The 22,136-nt window shown below is 32.5% G+C and overlaps 2 non-coding genes and 1 pseudogene across 2 annotated transcripts; 2 read left to right on the top strand and 1 right to left on the bottom strand.

The window, feature by feature from the left end:
* Positions 1-5,413: 5,413 nt before the first annotated feature.
* LOC110793092 (protein FAR1-RELATED SEQUENCE 5-like) lies at positions 5,414-17,038 on the bottom strand (annotated as a pseudogene).
* Positions 17,039-21,723: 4,685 nt separating this feature from the next.
* Positions 21,724-21,797, top strand: TRNAP-UGG (transfer RNA proline (anticodon UGG)). The gene has a single exon. It is a non-coding gene; the product is annotated as a tRNA-Pro (tRNA).
* Positions 21,798-21,981: 184 nt separating this feature from the next.
* On the top strand, positions 21,982-22,055 carry TRNAW-CCA (transfer RNA tryptophan (anticodon CCA)). Its single transcript has one exon. It is a non-coding gene; the product is annotated as a tRNA-Trp (tRNA).
* The last annotated feature ends 81 nt before the right edge of the window (positions 22,056-22,136 follow it).

The following is a 22,136-nucleotide window of genomic DNA, read 5'->3' as shown; positions in this document are numbered from 1 at the left end:
TAAATCAAAATCATTTTTTCTATACATTTTTTCTTTGTTTTTTCCTTCGAATTTTCTTATAAATGTCATGTGTTTGTCTGTTTTTGGAAACATTTTCAGGCTGAAGCTTTGTCAAAGTATTTCAAAGGGAAGAAGAATAATAAGGCTAGTAAAGTAACATCTTTCAAGGTACAAGAATTTGTTTTGGAATGGGAAAAACCAAAAGAATGGTGTGATGTTGGACTTTATTTGATGAGGTATATGGAAACATATAAAGGAGATATGAAGGCATGGGATCCACAATTGAAACTTCAAACTGTAAGTATTTAAAATATTTATGCTAAATCTAATCTATTCTAGGCAAGTCTAAGTGTCATTAACTAGGAAGTATTTAAAAGTTACTAACAATTTCCTGTTCTGTTTTTTTCCAAGGATGCATTTCTGAAGAAATTGAGAGTTAAATATTGTCATTCAATCTTGACCAGTGAAGTCAATTCTTTGAAGGAAACAATTGAAAAGAAGTGGAGAGAATTCCGGAAACTAAAAATCTAATGTCCATGGTAAGGCTACTGTATTCCAAGTATGTGCTTTTTATTGTTTTCTTCCAGGACATACTTGGGGATAGTTACTGCTGTAGACATTGTTGGACTTGCCAAAATAACTTATGAAGTCATTTCCATTTCTTCCGAAAGGCCTAAACTATCAAACAAGTTGTAAGTAGTGTTCTTCTCTGAAGTAGAAGTGTTTGGATGGAGTAACCATTAGCTGAAGGGTGGAGGGCAAGGTGTTTGTTAACTATGTAGTGTATGTTAGCTACGTATTCCATAATCTATATGCCATCCAGTGAGAATAGGATTGAATGAGAAACATTTTTATGAATCCGCAGGTTTGCTGATGTTGAGTGTACTCAGTCCTCTCTGCCAGTTTCAATTGCTTTTTATATGTGGTACACATTAAGTTGACTTTTGCTTTTGTCTTGTTTTCTCGGTTTGTTTTGGTCAAATTGATGTAGACGGTATTCTGTCTTGCTGAATTCTGAGCTTTTCTTTGTAGAATAGGGTTATTGATTAATTTGGGAACTTGTCAAGTATGTTGACTTTTATTGCGTTGGGATTACTTTGTATAAGTGCGGAGTTTGAAGCGTAGGACCTCATATTTATATTGAAGTCTTGAGTATTTAACTGTTCTGGTTTCATCGTGCTAAAAGTTATAAATCAGGGCAGAAAGAGTGTTAGGCTATTCCTGAAGGAGTGAAACCTGATATGGAGCTGACGGGTAACAGTGGGATGTGTAAGGAAATTGATGTAAAGGAAACAGAGTGAGATGAGATTATCTGGGACCAGAACTCAGAACTTCTAGGCTTTTTCTCGTGTGTGAGCTTATAATATTTTTGTTCTGATGCAACCTTATCTGGGAAAACTGCAGCTTTCTTCAATGGTTTATCTGAAGTTCATGGCTGTGGTTCTTCATTTTGGTTTGTGTTGGGTTTCAACTACTTTTGAGTTAGCTGTCTATCGTCATAAAAAGTAACTCACATGCTTTTGTATACTTGGTATTAGTTATCATGATAGCAGTAGCTTGCCTGCTTTAATATTCTGTAACAGACTTGTTTAAACGAGGGCTTTAGATTTTTTGCTGTACGGGATAATTCACTTGTTAGAATTTACATGGTCACCCTAGGTCTATTCCTTATATGCTCATAAACCAGCTTGCTATTTATCCCTGCCTACTAGACAATGATCTTGGTCCTATTCTTGTAGATTGATAGAGTTTCTTTGAATTTCCAAAATAGAATTAATTCATCATGTAATGATTGCTTGCAATTTCTTTTGAAATGTGTGTTGGTGCTTGAAGCTTGGCTGTACATTTTTTGTTTTCTTTTTACCCAAACTTCTGACCTCAAGGATCTTCCAAGCTTCCCCAACGTTTGAGGATTTCTTATGATGTTATCTCTTGTGGGGTTACTCTTATATTTTGTGAAGCTTCTTAGTTTCCATCCCACAATGTTGGATATTTTGGTAGATAAAGCTGTGATTTTGCTCAACATCTCCTAGTTTTAAGAGGAGATAAAGGAATGGGGGTTGTTGTCTAATCTGTCTGTAAATTTATTAGAATATATAGCATGCAGTCAACATCAAGATCGCACAAATTGTGTATAGCCTACCCTAAACACTCAGTTAGGGTCTTCTAGTTGCTGTTGCACTATATGTGATGCTTGCCGGACCACTTCCCAATTAAGTGACACTCAGGTGCAAGAAGCACCAGAAGTTGTGGACGTGGGAGTGTATCTGATGACACTTAATGGCAGGAGAGGTAGTTTAGGGCTTGAAACCTGCTAAAAATAGGTAAAAATCCTAAGTAGATGTCTTGGTTCTAGGGATAAGTTATTACCCCTACACTCCTAAAATAAGTTGCCAAGATTATAATCTAATTCCTCTGACATCAACTTCTGTTCAACAGTAATATTAGGTTGATAATGTAGGACTAAGAGTTTTGTTCTTAGTTGTTTTATTATCTCAGTAGCCACTTCAACATCTTCACTTGACAAATTCATTTGTGTACCAATCTTTTCCTTCACAAACTCATCAATGTCAATTTGTATAGATACCAAAACAGTCTTTCTGGGTCAATCCCTAAAGAACTAGGTAAGCTTCAAAGCTTCGGAAGTTACTGCTATGGCAGAACAATTTGTCTGGTGCAATTCCTGAAGAGATTGGGAATATCTCAAGCTTGGTAATAATTGATCTTTCATTGAATACCCTATCCAAGACTATACCTTTATCATTTGGAAACCTACCTAACCACCTAGAGCTAATGCTGAGCAGTAATAACATTTCTGGTTCAATTCCAACTGTTCTTTCCAATGCTGTGAAGCTAGTGCAATTGCAGGTTATATAGCTAGTGCAATTGTAGGTTCTGTTCTTAGATGTCAGACTTTAATCCTTGTTATATAGCTTTCATGAATTATTTTCAGGAAGTCAATGACAGTTACTCAGTGAACTTAGAATTAATTGCTAAAAAAATATGTACCTTGTAATCTTTTCAATCAAGATTCTGAAACATGTACTCACGTTGGTTTAATTGAACAAATCTGCAGGTAACAGGATAATGGAACTCATTTGGGTGTTTGTTTGCTACATAACTAATTATAAACTGCTGTAAAGGACAAGGACAAAAGCATTCCACGTTGACGAGAACTTTTATTCTTTGTATATGTTGTTGGGCTTTTTACTTTGTAAAGACTACGTGACCATGTTTGGATGGAGAAACACCAGCTAAATGGTGGATTATGCTAGGGGTTTTTTTAGTTTTAGGAGGTTGATATTTTGGAACTTAAAGATGTAGGTTTTTGCGCATTGGTTTAGATGGCCATTGGCTATGGCTTATCTTTTGGAATTTGTGTAGTAAATTGCTTACAACATATGCAAAGTGTTTTGAAACTTTTAATAACTTGAGTAACTTGGTTTAAGTAAAGTGTTTCACAACGTAACTATTATTTCTTATTTAAGCATTACTTTTGCTAAACGAATGTCAGACTATATATATATATTTGGGCCATGTACATTATAGGTTAATATGATGCACCTTATAGGTTTGTGCAGTGTACTTTATATGTTGGTGCCATGTACCTTAAAGGTTTTAAGTTTTGATTAAGTTATTTATGTTTTGATTTGCACAAAAGAATATAATAACAACAACAACAACAACGATAATAATAATAATAATAATAATAATAATAATAATAATAATAATAATAATAATAATAATAATAATAATAACAACAACAACAATAATAATAATAATAATAATAATAAAAAAAAAAAAAAAATATTAATAATAATAATACATCAAATAATAATATGAAAACCTAAAATAAACTAGTATTTAAAACTAATTGCTAAATTTAAGATTGACTCTTGTTCAAATCGATTTTAGATCTTCGGTTCGGATCCGTTACAGTTGATTTCAAATTTACAAGTATTTTCGGTTCGGGTTAACCTATATGTCATGTATCATATAGGTTAGTATGACGTACTTTTTAAGTTTTTATGATGTACTTTATAGGTCTTTATGACGTATCTTATATATTCGTGGCATGTACTTTATATGTTCGTGACATGTACCATATAGCTTTGTATGTTGTACTTTATAGGTTAGTAACATGTATGTTATAAGTTTCTATAACGTACCATATAGGTTTGTGTCATGTACCATATAGGTTTGGGTCATGTACCTTATAGGTTTGTGCCATGTACTTTAGATGTTGGTGTACCTTATAGGTTTCGAGTTTTGATTACGTTACTTATTTTCCAATTTGCACAAAAGAGTATAAATTTAAGAAAATAATAATAACAATAATAATAATTATAATAATAATAATAATAATAATAATAATAATAATAATAACAATAATAATATGAAAACCAAAAATAAACTAGCATTTAAAGCTAATTGCTAAATTCAAGTTTCTCTGTTGTTCAAATCGATTTTGGATCTTTGGTTCGGGTGTATTTAAGTTCTACAAGTATTTTTGGTTCGGGTGAACCTATATTCCATGTATCATATACGTTAGTATGCATACTTTATAAGTTAGTATGATGTACCTTATAGGTCTTTATGATGTATCTTGAATGTTCGTGTCATGTACCTTATAAGTTCATACCATGTACCTTATATGATTGTGTCACGTCCCATATAGGTTATTTTCATGTACATTATAGGTTTGTGTCATGTATCATATAAGTTAGTATGACGTACCTTATATGTTCTTACAATGTACCTTATAGGTTTTAATAACGTACCTTATAGGTTAGTAAGATGTACCTTATAGATTTGTGTCATGTACCGTATATCGTGGTGTCATGTATCTTATAGGTTGGTGCCATGTACCTTATAAGTTAGTACGATGTACCTTATAAGTTCATTCCATGTACCTTATATGATTGTGTCACGTCACTTATAGATTATTGTCATGTACATTATAGGTTTGTGCCATGTGCCTTATAAGTTAGTATGACGTACCTTATAGGTTCTTAAAATGTACCTTATAGATTTTTATGACGTACCTTATAGGTTTGCATGATGTACCTTATAGGTTTTTATGACGTACATTATAGGTTTGCATGATGTACCATATAGGTTTGCATGATGTACCTTATAGGTTTTTATGACGTACCTTATAGGTTTGCATGATGTACCTAATAGGTTTGCGTCATGTACCTTATAGGTTTGCATGATGTACATTATAGATTTTTATGACGTACCTTATACGTTTGCATGATGTACCTTATAGGTTTGCATGATGTATCTTATAAGTTTATATGACGTATCTTATAAGTAAAGAATAATTGTAGTTTCTCTAAAATACAATTTTTACTTATCATAAATTTTACGATAATTTTAGAATATGAAGTACATACTCACAATAAGAAACACAACTTTACAAGTAATAATTCTAAAAATCGAAAACTTTGTTCAACTTGTTTGTAGATATGACATTTAATCTTAATGGCATAAACCTGTGTTTCGTTTATCAGTTCTGAAGATAAAAAGAATGCAACTACAAAATCAAAATCTCTACCCATCAACCGCAAATGCTTCAACTAACTCTCCATCTACCTGAGCACTCGTCACTCGACTCAGACTTGACTCGGCTTCACTAGATGCATTAATCCTTTTTCACATCTCATCATGGTTTCTGCATTCTTGGTAAAGAATTTCACGAGTGATCATCTGTAATACACATATCCCAAAAGCATGAATGTCAACCATCTCATTATAATTTCCTTCAAACATTTCTGGTGCCATGTACAGTAGTGTACCATAATAACCGTGTGGACTACTCCGTGGTTCAATTAACTTGGCTAAACCAAAATCACCAAGTTTAACCATACCAGAATTTCCATCAACAAAGATGTTTAATAATTTAACATCAAGATGAGCAATCGGTGGATCACGAGTGTGAAGATAATCCAACCCGTCTAGAATCTGTCTACACCAATTCTTGATTGATGTATGATTTACAGGAACATGTTTGATGATGTAGTGCGACAGAGTTTCTGAAGAAAAAAGTTCAGTAATCAAGTGAAGTTTACTGTTTTCATAATCAATCCAAAAATGATTTCTTTGATTTTCTACTGGAGTTTTAATTACCTTATAGGTTTGCGTCATGTACCTTATAGATTATAGGTTTGTGCCAATGTACATTATAGGTTTGCGTCATGTACCTTATAGATTATAGGTTTGTGCCAATGTACGTACCTTATAGGTTTGCATGATGTACCTTATAGGTTTGCGTCATGTACATTATAGGTTTGTTCCATGTGCCTTATAACTTAGTATGACGTACCTTATAGGTTCTTAAGATGTACCTTATAGGTTTGCATGATGTACCATATAGATTTGCATGATGTACCTTATAGATTTTTATGACGTAACTTATAGGTTTGCTTCATGTACCTTATAGGTTTGCATGATGTACCTTATAGGTTTTTATGACGTACCTTATAGGTTTGCATGATGTACCTAATAGGTTTGCGTCATGTACCTTATAGGTTTGCATGATGTACCTTATAGATTTTTATGACGTACCTTATACGTTTTCATGATGTACCTTATAGGTTTGCATGATGTATCTTATAAGTTTATATGACGTACCTTATAAGTAAAGAATAATTGTTTTCTCCGAAATACAATTTTTACTTATCATAAATTTTACGAGAATTTTCGAATATGAAGTACATACCCACAATAAGAAACACAACTTTACAAGTAATAATTCTAAAAATCGAAAACTTTGTTCAACTTGTTTGTAGATATGACATTTAATCTTAATGGCATAAACTTGTGTTTCATTTATCAGTTCTGGAGATAAAAAGAATGCAACTACAAAATCAAATCTTTACCCAACAACCGCAAATGCTTCAACTAACTCTCCATCTTCTTCACATCAATGTCTTAATAACGTACCTTATAGGTTACTAAGATGTACCTTATACGTTTGTGTCATGTACCGTATATCGTTGTGTCATGTATCTTATAGGTTTGTCCCATGTACCTTATAAGTTAGTATAATGTACCTTATATGTTAGTATGATGTCCCTTATAGGCTTCTATGATGTACTATATAGGCTAGTATGATGTCCCTTATACGCTAGTATGATGTACCTTATAGGCTAGATTTGAGCCATGTATCTTATATGTTTGTGACATTAAAATAATAATAATAATAATAATAATAATAATAATAATAATAATTAATAATAATAATAATAATAATAATAATAATAATAACAATAATAACAATAATAACAATAATAACAATAATAACAATAATAACAATAATAAAAATAATAAAAATAATAACAATAATAATAATAATAATAATAATAATAATAATAATAATAATAATAATAATAATAATAATAATAATAATAATAATAATAATAATAATAATAATAATAATAATAATAATAATAATAATAATAATAATAATAATAATAATAATAATAATAATAATATAATAATAATAATAATAATAATAATAATAATAATAATAATAATAATAATAATAATAATAATAATAATAATAATAATAATAATAATAATAATAATAATAATAATAATAATAATAATAATAATAATAATAATAATAATAATAATAATAATAATAATAATAATAATAATAATAATAATAATAATATAATAATAATAATAATAATAATAATAATAATAATAATAATAATAATAATAATAATAATAATAATAATAATAATAATAATAATAATAATAATAATAATAATAATAATAATAATAATAAACTAGCATTTAAAACTAATTGCTAAATGCAAGTTTCTCTGTTGTTGAAATCGATTTTGGATCTTTGGTTCGGGTGTATTTAAGTTATACAAGTATTTTTGGTTCGGGTGAACCTATATTCCATGTATCATATACGTTAGTATGACGTACATTATAAGTTTTTATGATGTACCTTATAGGTTATTGTCATGTACATTATAGGTTTGTTTCATGTACCTTATAAATTAGTATGACGTACCTTATAGGTTCTTAAAATGTACCTTATAGGTTTACATGATGTACCTTATAGGTTTGCGTCATGTACCTTATAGGTTTGCATGATGTACCTTATAAATTTTTATGACGTGCCTTATATGGTTTGCATGATGTACCTTATAGGTTTGCGTCATGTACCTTATGAGTTCATCCCATGTACCTTTTATGATTGTGTCACGTCCCTTATAGATTATTGTCATGTACATTATAGGTTTGTGCCATGTGCCTTATAACTTAGTATGACGTACCTTATAGGTCTTAAAATGTACCTTATAGGTTTGCATGATGTACCATATAGATTTGCATGATGTACCTTATAGATTTTTATGACGTACCTTATAGGTTTGCATGATGTACCTTATAGGTTTGCGTCATGTACCTTATGAGTTCATCCCATGTACCTTATATGATTGTGTCACGTCCCTTATAGACTATTGTCATGTACATTATAGGTTTGTGCCATGTGCCTTATAACTTAGTATGACGTACCTTATAGGTTCTTAAAATGTACCTTATAGATTTGCATGATGTACCTTATAGATTTTTATGACGTACTTTATAGGTTTGCATGATGTACCTTATAGGTTTGCGGCATGTGCCTTATAGGTTTGCATGATGTACCTTATTGTGTTGCTGCAATAGTTGTATAGGTATCTCCAAACTGAATCTGGTAACTAAAAACATGACCAAGAAAATCCCCATTAATACAATCACAAGAAAACGGCACATTGACTCGAGTATCCCTTTGAATGCTATTTTCATCTGTGATTTCGGGATTGAAAGACCGCTAGATTGACAGGGGTCTCGAAATCAGTGTGGGTGTCAAACGAACACAAGCAGGACAGTTGTCATCAAAAAAATTAAATTTGGATGGAAGAAAACTAATTTTGTTGACCAAAGTAATTAAGAATTAAGCATGATTACAGGATAGGCATCTCCCCTATAACACACATAGATTTCTTGAGATTGATCATGATGCTCTATAGTCTACACAGAGTATCTATTCCTGCAGAAAAATTGTATCTTAGAGACCTCTCACATGCTCAGTCCCCTATCATTTTCCCCTCTTTGGAATATGGATTACCAAAAAAGAAGGTTTCAAACTTCCAAGTCCCCAAGGAGAGAAAATTTCCAGATACTCTCCTAGAATAAGTTATAAAAAAAAGTTGTAACCGTTCAGCAACCAGATGGACCCTGGCCTGTTTACTGTTTCTGAATTGTGTCCTTAGAAAAATTACCCAAGAATAAAGATTGGCATTTGTTTCTGTGACTAGAGATCGACAGATCTGTTTTTTCGCATTTTATTCGATTATATAAGAATTTCCATGTGGGATTTGTCTGATATCATAGAATCTGTAATTTAAGACATTTGAACTGGAAAATTGTTCTTGAAATACATTGCAAAATGATGGTAGAAATAAAATGAAAGAAAGTGAAATTGATTTGATTTGATTTGGTTTAATAAAAAAATAAAACAGAAGTATTTGGTACTAAAAATGAGGAGCTAGTCAATGATCCTCCCTAAATGGACTCTCAACCAAAGAAAACATTCTACTGTTATTGCTCTAAGAGACCATTAAGGCCTAACTCCCAACTAATAATGTAGTTAATACCATGATTATCTCTCCAAAATGTGACTGATTTATAAACTAAAACACTCGTGTTTTTATATGCCAGATAAAGTCACATCACACAACCAACAGCTTCTTGAGAATTGAGATGTGTTTTACATTTTAAGAGAATGGGAGGTAAAGTTATGAAGAGCAGTCTTAGGGATTCAGAGCAGTTGTCTAATGGTGGAAGCAAGCACCGGCCTGTTTGTACAGATAAACTAGAATGCTATTCCCACAATCAAACAAAAAAACAGTGAAACTAAAATCATTTCAGAATAGTGGAAAAGTGCAGAATAGCAGAGCAAAAGCAGGTAAAGATTCACAGAGATCAGTTAACAAATCACAAAGTGACATTATGTAGAAACGTAGTAGATTTAAAGTAGACTTCTTACCTTGCATTATGAAGATAGCTTTTCGGGGCAATTGCGGATATCATGGTAACCAAGCTCCCCGCATCCCCGACATACCCTCTTCTTCTTTTGTTGTTGCTCAATAGCCTTCTCTTTGTCTCCTTTCAACCATTTGTCACTTTCGGTGCCACTGGTTGCAGCTTTTTCCCCACTAGGACCACTTTCCTTGTTCTTTGAAATTTTAGGTGGTTTGATCAAGGTCTCAGTTGGAGCAATTGCTCCAATAAGGAACTCTATGTCTTGAGTTTTGCTAGGTGGAGGAACATTTCCACTCTTCTTAGCTTCTAACTCCAACCTTAGTGTGTGAATGCTTTTCACAAGATCACTAAGATATTCTTCATTATCCTCTGCCAAACTCACACAACTATGAATTTCTGACCATAAATCATTCAAAATTTTCTTCCTATCCACCATCCTTGCACATTGCTCCATAATATTTCCTTCGAAGCCTAAGATTGGCTTCTTTGTTGCCATCTTAGTCCATCGATTTAGCACATATTTTTCAGGAATTAATTCTAACCTCTTTCTCTTACAAACTGAAGACATGTGTCTACATGGAATTCCTTTCCTTTCAAACATCTTGCAAGAGCATCTTGTGTCGTTGGTAGTGCAATTAAACACCACCTCATAGGTTCTTCTTCGATCATCTTCTTTCACTATGGTAATTTCCTGTTCATTTTCTTTAATTAAATCTTCAATATCACAAGAAAAACAACCTTTATGCACTTCATCTTGAAACTCATAGAATACAGTGTTTGTATAGACTTCTGAAGCGTGTTTCTCAATGGCAAGTGGAGTCTTACAGTGCGGATACTTATTTTTTGAATCATTATCATTGTGGGCTTGTGAGGGCCTTTGTGCATCCATAGCAGTTTCATACCAAATGAAAAATTCTACAAGGGTTAGATGGGGATTAGTAAAAGAGGTAAAAAAAGTTTTTTTCGCTTTCTGACCTTGAGGTTGTTCTCATGATCCCCCCCATGAACAAGTCTCTAAAATAGGCGGGTATCCACATGTGTCTCATTTCAAATAATTGACGAAGCCAATCATGTCCCTCTAGATGGAACTCAATAAGCACTTTTTTCCATTTATCTTCAAACTCACTAGGCTCAATCTCTAGGCTCCAAACACATGCACATATCTTTGATAGAAATTCAGTATCTTGACAAATTGTACGTCCTATCTTATCAGGCATTTTCTTCATAATATGCCACATGCAAAACCTATGCTCGGTGTTCTGAAACACATTCTGAATAGCAATCTTCATCGCTGGATCTTGATCAGTGATTAAGCATATTGGCTCATTGTCTCCCATTGATTTGAGAAATGTTCTGAATACCCACTCAAATGATGATGTATCTTCCTTTGCAATGAATGCAGCAGCAAATGTAATGCACCTTTTGTGGTGATCGACACCAGTGAAAGGCCCAAAAATCATGTTATATCTGTTAGTCGAGTATGTAGTGTCAAATGATACCATATCACCAAAGAGAGCATAGTTTCTCCTACAAATTGGGTCTGCCCATAAAGCTCTAGAAAGACAATCATCTTCATCCACCTCAAAGTCATAAAAAAAAGCACTCCATAACAACTTTTTCATCTTGAAGTTGTCTATAAACATCTGAGCATCTGAACCCTTAATGTATGTCTTCAAATCTCTTTGGAAATTTTTGAAATCTTCCTTAGATGCACCAACATTGCCATAACCTCCAAAGTATTCCTTCATCAATCTGAAAGTTGTCACAGGACCAATATTTAACTTTGAATTATCGATTATCATCTTCTTGTGCAAAATGTTCAACTTCCTCCCCTCTATTTGAAACTTCTTGCAACCTGGAGTGTAGAGAGGATGAGCATGTCCCTCATAAAATGTTTGCACTATATAACCACCTTCCTTACGGTACTTCAGGATCATTCGCGCCTTGCAACCCACTCGAGTTACCAACCTTTTTCTAGTTCTAATAACTTTACTTTGGTCTTCCATAGTTTCCCCTTCTTTACCCTTGGAAATTTTCATAGCTTCCCCTTCTTTACCCTTGGAAATATCCTTAGCTTTCTGTATACGTTTCTCCTTGAAACCTGCTTTATTGCATACACAATATTTGAATGCCACCTGGTCCACAACACCTTTTTTCTTGGTTTTGGTAGTAGTAGATTTCCTAATACCAAAGCCGGAAGCAACTGCGTATGCTTTGTAGAATTCAATACCCACATTAACACTCTCGAAAATCATGCCAATAGTAGGTCTTAACTCAGGGGACGGGCATGGAATCCATTCTCGTGTTCCTCCAGGAGTTAAGAGAGGTACTACTTGAGGAGTAACATGAACACTGACATTAGAACAACTAGATTGCTCATTAGTAATACCTGAATCATTAAAGAAATAACAAATATATCACTAAATTATAAAAATAGAGTGGAAAAAGGCAGCAAGAAAATAAATAATGTAGCAAAATGACATATAGAAGTTACCACCAACTTTTAAAATGTAAAAGATAATCACCATATATTGTAAATTTTTAACTTTAATTTTTTTTTAAAACAATTCACCTGATTCCTCTATTGACGTTGAATTATGATAAATGTCTTGATAATCTACGGGTTGATGTTCCATGTTGAAGGAATCAATTACTCCGTGCAAAATTGGATATAGCACGTGATGAATATGCCTTCCAAAAAAGAAAACAGCGATAAACATGTGAGTTTAATAAAGCTACTGCAAAATTATAGTTTAAAACCTATAGCCTAAAGGAAATGGGGTTTCAATAAATTTGTAATTACAGATATAAAAGAATTCCATCAAATAAAATACTTAAATTAGAAATTAGATGTTTCAATGGATAAATTCTGTACTAGAACAATGTAAATCGATAATGAGGTTCTTTTATAATCATAATATTGTACTGAATATGATGAGGACGTATACTTTCGGCGTGGATTTTATGGTGCATGATCTTAGTCCTTCTATCACCAATTTCAGAAGAGTAAAACAGATGGTCGACCTAAAACACAATTTGCAAGCTTTAGTTACATCACAGGAGTCGGTGGATTCCTATTATTATAAAAAGGAAGGGGCGTTGGCTATATTGGATCTCATAAGTGACCACTCTTTCTGTCCTCCTGCCATGGCTATGCTGTTTTTCCCCAATTTTGCATCATTTTACTCTATAATATATGCTATTTCCTATGTGGGTATGGATAAAAAATCTGGGTTTGTGGCTGCAATTCTCTGTTTCCTCTGTTGGATTGGAGCTTCTGCTTCTGCTAGTCGTCTTGGGTATTCTTTAACTTGGAAGGTAATTTCCCATTTATGTTAATTTTTTTTTTGGGTAAATTCTTATTTGTTGAATCTGTTGGTGGATATTTTGTTGGATCTTTTTGGTTTTGTGTGATATTAAGCTTTTTAATTTATGGTCTCGTGTACATTGGGTTTAATTGTTTTATATTTTTTTGATGGCTGATCTTTTTCTTTCCTGGTAACCGGTAAATGATGACTGTAGATTATGTTTATGTTACTGTTAGCTGTGTTATTCGAATTTGGGTACTCACATTGGACCTGAGTACATGTCCAAGTGTCCTACTTGGCTATGTTGTAAAAAAGTTCCATGATTTTGGCTCTAACATGAAGTGTTGAAAGTGCAGGATCCAAGTAACGTACTGTTATTGTTGCTTCTTTAAGAGTCTATCGTCACTGGGTGGCGAACCTGGGAGTTCAGGTTTAAACCATATAAAGCCAAAACTATATTATGCTATAATTTATGGGTCACTTGGGTTTTTAACTGGTGGGATTAGGTTCTGCATATATTAAGTGTTACAATTTAGAGGTGTGGGTATAACTGTATAATTGGTGATTGTAAGTAATGAAACATTTACTGTATCTGGTAGTAAAAATTCATCACTATGAACCATTTGAGTCATGAGGCATACTCCCATATCACATATCCATGTAAAATAACACACAAATTGGTAACTGTTTTCTGAATTTTATGACCTTTCTAAAGCAAAAAATGAGTACTCTGACTTTTTATTTATTTAGTTGATTTAGTTGTATTGTCCTGTCATTTTTATTGTTACTTTTTCTGCTGAATCTTATTGTAAGAATTTGATTGAGTTTTCTTATGATGGATTTTTTGATGTCTTTTTTTTCTTTTATAGAAAGTCTTTTAAGAACTGCATTACTTCTGTGTTGTGATTATTTTTCTGCATTATTTGATTGCAATGACTATTGATGTACAATTTAGAATCGGACCTAAAGATGTTTGAAGCTCAACATCTGTTTTGAAGGTTATATTGCAAAAGCTAAGAATCTTTTTTGGATGTTGAAATAATTTAATTATAATCTTACAATGTTGGCTTATCCTCTTCCAATTATCGATAGGTAACAGGAAAGATAACTTATAATGGCGACGAGTTGACGCAAATTGTTCCCCATAGAACGAGTGCTTATATCAGTCAAAATGATCTTCATTTTGGAGAAATGACAGTAAGGGAGACACTCGATTTTTCAGGACGATGTTTAGGGGTTGGGAATCAGTATGAGTTATTGGAAGAACTCTTAATACAAGAGAAGAAATTAGGGGTCACCCCAGATCTTGATGTTGATGTCTTCATGAAGGCCATAGCAGTTTCAGGTCAAGAAAGTAGTCTAGTTACTGACTATGTCTTCAAGGTTTGTAATCTTTACTTACTATAATTTTCAATCTATATGACAACTAAACTAACTTGCATTGCTTACATTTTAAGACATTAAAGCATATACTTTTAAGTCAATAATGCAGAATGAAAATTGTCATTAGTGACACCTGATATGAGTAATAATTATGAGTATTTTGGTCCCAAGAGTACACTAACATTTAGAGAAGGCGCATAAAGGTACCGAGAATTCGAGAGAGGTGCTTTGTTAGGCACTGGGGAAAAGGGGTATATCACGCAAGTATATTGACCTAAATGAAAGCATGTATAGAGACGTGAAAAAAAATGTCAGGAGTTATGAAGTTACAGATGCATTTTATGTTATTGTTGGATCCCAGAAAGGATATGACTTAGTCCTTTCCTTTCTGCAGCAGTTTCAGATGAAGTATCAAGGTTGACTATCCAATATCAGATATGTGATCTTTGCTATTTATAGATGATGTCGTGTTGGATAATGAGAATAGAGCTGAGATTAATGATAATTTAAAGCAATAAAATAAAAGTTAGAATTTCGAGGGTTTAGGCTAAGTCGGAGTTAGTTGATTAAATGAAGTTTCATAACAGACCTTGACCGCAGAGCAGCCTCCCTTGCAGCAGCTCTAACTTCAGGCTTTTAAGGTCTTTTCTTCTGAATAACTTCCAAAGTGGCACCAACAATAGACCTTGAGTAAGGTTTCTTGGTGGCCCTTCTCCTCTTTACAGCTTCACCCAAAATTTCCTGTGTATTAGCAGGAAACCAACACAAAGACCAGAATATTATGAATTTCATGATAAATAGACAAATCTATCGATAAGATCACATTAAAAACATGAATAGAGAAAGAGATGGGGGATAATAACCTTCTTGTGCTGCTTCAGGTACACAGCAGTCCAGCAGAGCTTTGAGGGCTTGAAACGGTTGTAGAAATACCTTTTACACTTTGAATTGACAAACAGGAAAACCTTCAACCAACATCATCAAAATTCAGTTAGCTTTTGGTTAATATCAAGAAGACAAAGTATTCAGTAGAAAAACAAGACTTAAGAGGTGAAATTTCAGCAATCATCACTACAACTTACCTGAGAATCAGAGCGAACGAACCTGATACCCCTACCAAGGTAAATCTTTGCACCAGTAAAGTGGCGAAGTTTTGTCCTGGGGTTTCAGATTAAGCAAGACTGCGTTAATCCAAAGCTAAAGTATAATTATATACATTGAAAAGTAAGACCAACCAAAAAGAGGTGTTATTTAATTTAAAACATTAAAACCAACATCCGTAAACAGCTATTGTACAACAATTAAAAATCACAATGCTCTCAAGAATTTCAACAACTTAAAATTCCCCTGGAATCACAATATGAACTGACCTCCTCCTTCAAGATAAAACTCCCTATAGAACTAGGTCAACCAGTGTGGCTAGTTCATTCTCAAGTATTTTCAACCAAACGATCAATTATGCACGACACATTCACATTCACATTCCTGAAATGGAAGTCATTGCAACTGAAAACTCTAAATTCAACCCGTGTTTGCCTCACAGCCAATCAATTTTTTGACTGCTAAAAACCTCTCTTTATTTCAAACATTCACTCTGAAAACACCTGACTTGGAAACACTGCTTTCTGCCATAGCGATGAACCGATGAACCCCAACCACAAACAAAATAAACTCCCCCCTGTAACCAAATTTATGCTCAAACCAGGAGTATTAACAATCCACAACTCCACAGGCTAACATTTTCAAGACCCCAAAATTACCAATAGACATTACCAATCTGAAGCCTACACACAACTCTAACTCCTCAATTCGCATGAATATCTTCAAACCCTCAGTCCTTCAACATTTTTACAATCCCAATCTTCCTACAACCCAGAAACAAACTCGTATAATCCATCCAAATGAGCTACCTAATTCACTGAAAACCAATGACTGGTCTTCTAACTTTAATTCACAATATAATACACCGTAGAATTGAAAATATTATATCATTGCAATTACTATTTTCCACAGAGAACTTTCCAACATATTATAATTGAACCTAATATATGAACAACCAAACAGTACTAAAAAATTGAACAAAATAAAACGAATAAAATACGAAAAAGTACTCAATCGATACTATAACAACACATTAAAATTGAACCAAATATGTGAACAACAAACAATGCTCAAAACCAAACAAATTAAAATAAATCAAATAAAAAAAATTACTCAATCGATAATTCGTACCTGTTAATTTCAAATTGATGAAATCGAATTTCAAGGACAAACAGGAATAAAATTGTTGAAAATTGTTTGAGTTAGATGAAAATTAGTGAAAATATTGAAGCATAATGGAAGTTTGAGGATTCAAACTTGCGAAGAGGAAGAAGAGATTGAATCAGGGATTCAAACTTGCGAAGAGGAAGAATGAAATTGCGGTGGAGAGAGAAACAAAGAAATTGCGGTGGAGAGAGAAAGAAAGAAATTGCGGTGGAGAGAGAGAGCGAAATTGTTTTGTTTTTTTGCATATAATTACAAAGTTGCCATTACTCAAACAGTAACACGGGTGATATTCCAGCCGTCAGATCTTACATCTTCGATGGTCAGGATTTGTTCTCGTATAAGATTTGTTCTCACCTTAAGAAGTGTTCTCACTTGATCCCTTTTCTATATATATATATATATATATATATATATATATATATATATATATATATATATATATATATATATATATATAGAGAGAGAGAGAGAGAGAGAGAGAGAGAGAGAGAGAGAGAGAGAGAGAGAGAGAGAGAGAGAGAGAGAGAGAGAGAGAGAGAGAGAGAGAGAGAGAGAGAGAGAGAGTGAGTGAGAGAAAGGCTCCCGTAAGAACACTTCTTACGGTGAGAACACTTCCTTACCGTAAGAACACTTTCTGATAATGGCAATTTCGTAATTATTAACAAATACCCCCCATTTTTTTTCACGCTATTTTTTTCATTTTCAGAGTCTCTTTCTCTCTCTTCTATTCCTCCCTCTCTCTCCAATTCTCTCTCCGGTCGTAGCCACCACCAACGCTCGGCGGTCGCCGGTCACTTCTCACCGGTTGCTGCTCGCGGTGGTGATTCCTTCGCAGAAATCCAGCGACGCCGCGAACACCTTGCTCCTCCAAATCATCAATCGATTGATTCTCAAATCTCAATCGCAAATTTTGGTGGCCGCGAATAATCAGATTTGCGAATAAGAACACGTGATTGCCGGTGGCCTATTGTCGCCGCCGCCGTGGCTGCTCGCTTCTCGCCGCCCTTGCTGCTCACCTCTCGCCGCCGCTGCTGCTCGCTGCCATTCAATCGCAGCCATTTAATCGCAGCCGCTGCTCGGTTAATTCAATTGCTGGTGTTCTCGATCGATTTCAATCGATTATAAAAGCAAATCGATCGGCAGTTCGGTAAGATTTTTCGAAATCGAAATTGATTTCAATCGATTTCTCAATTCGGAAATGAAAATCGATTTCTCAATTCAAAAATTAAAATCGATTTCAATTTTGGTGGCGGCGAATCAGATCTCGTTTGAGCGTATATCAAGATTTACATCTTTGAGCATATATCATGATTAATATCTCGTTTTATTCTGAATTTGCTTCAAAGTTGCAGCTATTTTGAGTGAAATTTGGAAAATCTCGATTGTGTATTAAATTGAAGAGATGATAGAAATTACTGAATTTTGTAGATCGTCATGGTTTTGCTGTATATTCGAATGCTAATTTAAAGATTTACTTCTAATTTCTCATGCCATATAGAGTAACTCACTCAAATTACAAAATCAAGTCCAAAATAAAGTTAGAACGTATTTGAATAAATTTAGAACATTGTTGGATGAAGTTAAAACATGCTTGAATAAATTTTGAATACGGTTGAATAAATTTAGTACATGCTCTAATAAATTTAGAACATATTTGAATAAAGTTAGATTATGCTTGAATAAAGTTAGAACATGTTTAAATAAAGTTTGAACATGCTTGAATAAATTTAGAACCCTGTTGAATAAATTTTGAACATGCTTGAATAAATTTATAACATGCTTGAATAAAGTTAGAACATGCTTGAATAAATTTTGAAACACGGTTGAATAAAGTTAGAACATGTTGAAAGTTTGAATAAATTTAGAACATGCTTGAATAAATTTAGAATATGCTTGAATGGATTTAGAACATGCTTGAATAAATTTAGAACATGTTTAATAATTTTAGAACATGCTTGAATTAATTTAGAACATGAGCTTGAAATTTTAGAACATGTATATATGTATATGGGTTGACTAGGTTCTCATGTTCTAAATTTAGAACATGCTTGAATAAATTTAGAACATGCTTGAATAAATTTAGAACATGCTTGAACAAATTTAGAACGTTGCTGAATAAATTAGAACATGGTTGAACAAATTTAGAACATCGATGAATAAATTTAGAACATGCTTGAATAAATTTAGAACATGAGTTTGAAAATTTAGAACATGATTGAATAGTTTTATAACATGCTTGAATTAATTTAGAACATGAGCTTAAAAATTTAGAACATGATTGAATAAAATTAAAACATGCTTGAACAAAAATAAAAAATGGTTGAATAAATTTAAAACATGGTTGAATAAATTTAGAACATGAGCTTGAAAATTTAGAACATAGTTGAATAAATTTAGAACATGGTTGAACAAATTTAGAACATGGTTGAACAAATTTAGAACATGGATAAACAAATTTAGAACATGGTTGAACAAATTTAGAACATGGTTGTACAAATTTAGAACATGGTTGAACAAATTTATTACATGGTTGAATAAATTTAGAACATGTTTGAACAAATTTAGAACATGGAGAGTGTAAAAGTGTTCTTACCGTAAGAAGTGTTCTTACCTAAGGAGGTGTTCTTACCGGATCACCCCCCTATATATATATATATATATATATATATATATATATATAGCTATATTAAATCCAAATTGTATTTATATGATTTATAATGAGATCATAAAAAAAGAAGATTGCAAAAAATACCTCGAAATTATTTAAATGAAGTTCCCCGGAGTTTATTCTCCGGGAGTATTAAAGTCGAAATTAGTCTGATAAAATACGATAAATAAATAAAAATCAACAAATCCATTCAAAAAAAAATTCCCAATTTTTATATTATCTTACGACGTGACAATCAAATTTCGATTCTTCTAGATTATCAGATTTTTTAGAGCAAAACCCCAATTCGTGCTTGATTTCAGATTTGAATTCAATTCCATTATCGATTAAATAAAGAATAAGTCTATTATTTATTTTTAGTTCTAAAATTAGCAGTTCTAGTAGTCGACTCGGTTCTTTCAAACTGTTTCTCATTATTAAGAAAAGGTAACAAAGATAAAATACGAGCTTATTTTATAGCACTAGTAATTAATCGTTGTTGTTTCAAGGTCAATCTATTCACTCGCCTAGATAAAAAATTTCCTTGTTCACTAATAAACCGACTAATTAAACTCATGTTTCTATAATCAATTCGATCCCTCGATTGGATCGGGGGCAAACGCCTACGAAAAGAGCGCTTGGATTTAATAAAGGGTCGCTTGGATTTATCCATAGTTTGTTTAGTTTATTCCTTATACCAAAAATCCTATTTCTTAATTCTAAATTCTAATATTTTTTTTAGGTCCAGCCAAAATAGGATTTTCTTTGTTTATTTCTATTTTATATATATTATATATAATAATTATGAAATATATATTTAATATAGATATAGAATACATTTTCTATAAAAAAAATAGTAAATAATATAATTGTATTGTTTTGTCTCCTTTCTTGAAAGGATTATAAACAGACGTCTGGTTCGATCTATTTCTTTATCTCTCCATGAATTGTATGCTTGTAACAATAGGGACAGAATTTTCGCAATTCCAACCGACTAGGCGTATTGTGGCGATTCTTTTGAGTAATATATCTAGAAACGCCCCTTGATCCCTTATTAACACTCTTTCGAACACAACCAATACATTTCAAAATAACTTTTACTCGGACATCTTTACCCTTAGCCATGAACCCCCTTTAGATATTTGATTCAAGCAACTTTTCTATTTTTTTCCTTTCTTCAAGAAAAATAGAAAAGTTGCTAAAATAGAAGTTGCTAACTAGAAATACAATTCGAAAGATTTTGTTGAAATCAAATCAATAGAGTAATAATATATATATTAAGTAAAAAATACTACGTAATCAAATTAAAAAGGTTTAGAACTATATTTCTAATCACAGTATTTCATTTAAGTATCTTGTATAATACTCTTACCCTGGACCCAAGTTTTGGTGAGGTTGAATCCACCTTTCTTATTTACTAAACTAACCCGATTTTTTTATTCTAAAATAAAAAGATCGTTGATTCTAGCTCTAACCTTCGTTAACCCCTTCCCGTATCAATAACTAAAATGAAAAAAAGGGGAATGTCAACGCATCTGGGAAAAAACGATTGATTTCTATTAATAGACCAGCTAAAGACCCAAACCATAAAGTGCTTAGTACCGGTGCCACAGAAAGATATGTTTTGAAATCTCGCATTGAAAATCCTCCTTTTGGATTTCTTTAATTTATTTTTTAAAATAAAAGTAATACATATTTAATCTATAATCCGATGTATATATGATAGTTAAAGACTACTTGTCTTTGTAAATAAAATCTTTAAGCTAAGTCAAATAAAAATTTACAACTTAATTTATCGTAGAGAAGATTTTTTTTTAAGAAAAAGAATAGCATGCTCCTTTCTACTGAACTAAACATTCCCAAAAATATTTTTTTAGTTTACGACGGATTTTCGTATACATAAATATCCAAAGCCTTTCTATTATACCTTATATGATAAGAGATCGAAAAGAAGAGGAAATGGCCGGGCAAATAAAATTTTGTATTTCTATGGGAAATAAGAAAGGTGTGGAAAACAAGACAAGGATTCTTTACAATTACATTATTGTAACGAATTGAATTGAAAGGGATGTAGCGCAGCTTGGTAGCGCGTTTGTTTTGGGTACAAAATGTCACGGGTTCAAATCCTGTCATCCCTACCTAATTACTTTTACTCTGAGAAGTAAGGAGGAATTTATTGAAATTTTGATAAAATTTGGACATACGTAATCTCTCATTTTTTTTTATGATACTCTATATCATAGATAGTGTATGCATGTAGGATGTAGATATAGTTTTGAGTTAAAAAAAACCTTTCTTTCCAGTCTTTCTTATCTTAAGAAAGCGCTCTTAGTTCAGTTCGGTAGAACGTGGGTCTCCAAAACCCGATGTCGTAGGTTCAAGTCCTACAGAGCGTGATTCCATTGTTGGTAGAGCAAATTGAATTATCGAATTAGACTCAAATAAATGAACAGTAATCTAATCGAAAGTTGACCTCC

The sequence above is a fragment of the Spinacia oleracea genome, chromosome 4 (assembly GCF_020520425.1).
Source record: "Spinacia oleracea cultivar Varoflay chromosome 4, BTI_SOV_V1, whole genome shotgun sequence".
Taxonomy (NCBI): Eukaryota; Viridiplantae; Streptophyta; class Magnoliopsida; order Caryophyllales; family Amaranthaceae; genus Spinacia; species Spinacia oleracea.
The sequence above is the reverse complement of the archived record's forward strand: the minus strand, read 5'-3'. Positions and strand labels throughout refer to the sequence as shown.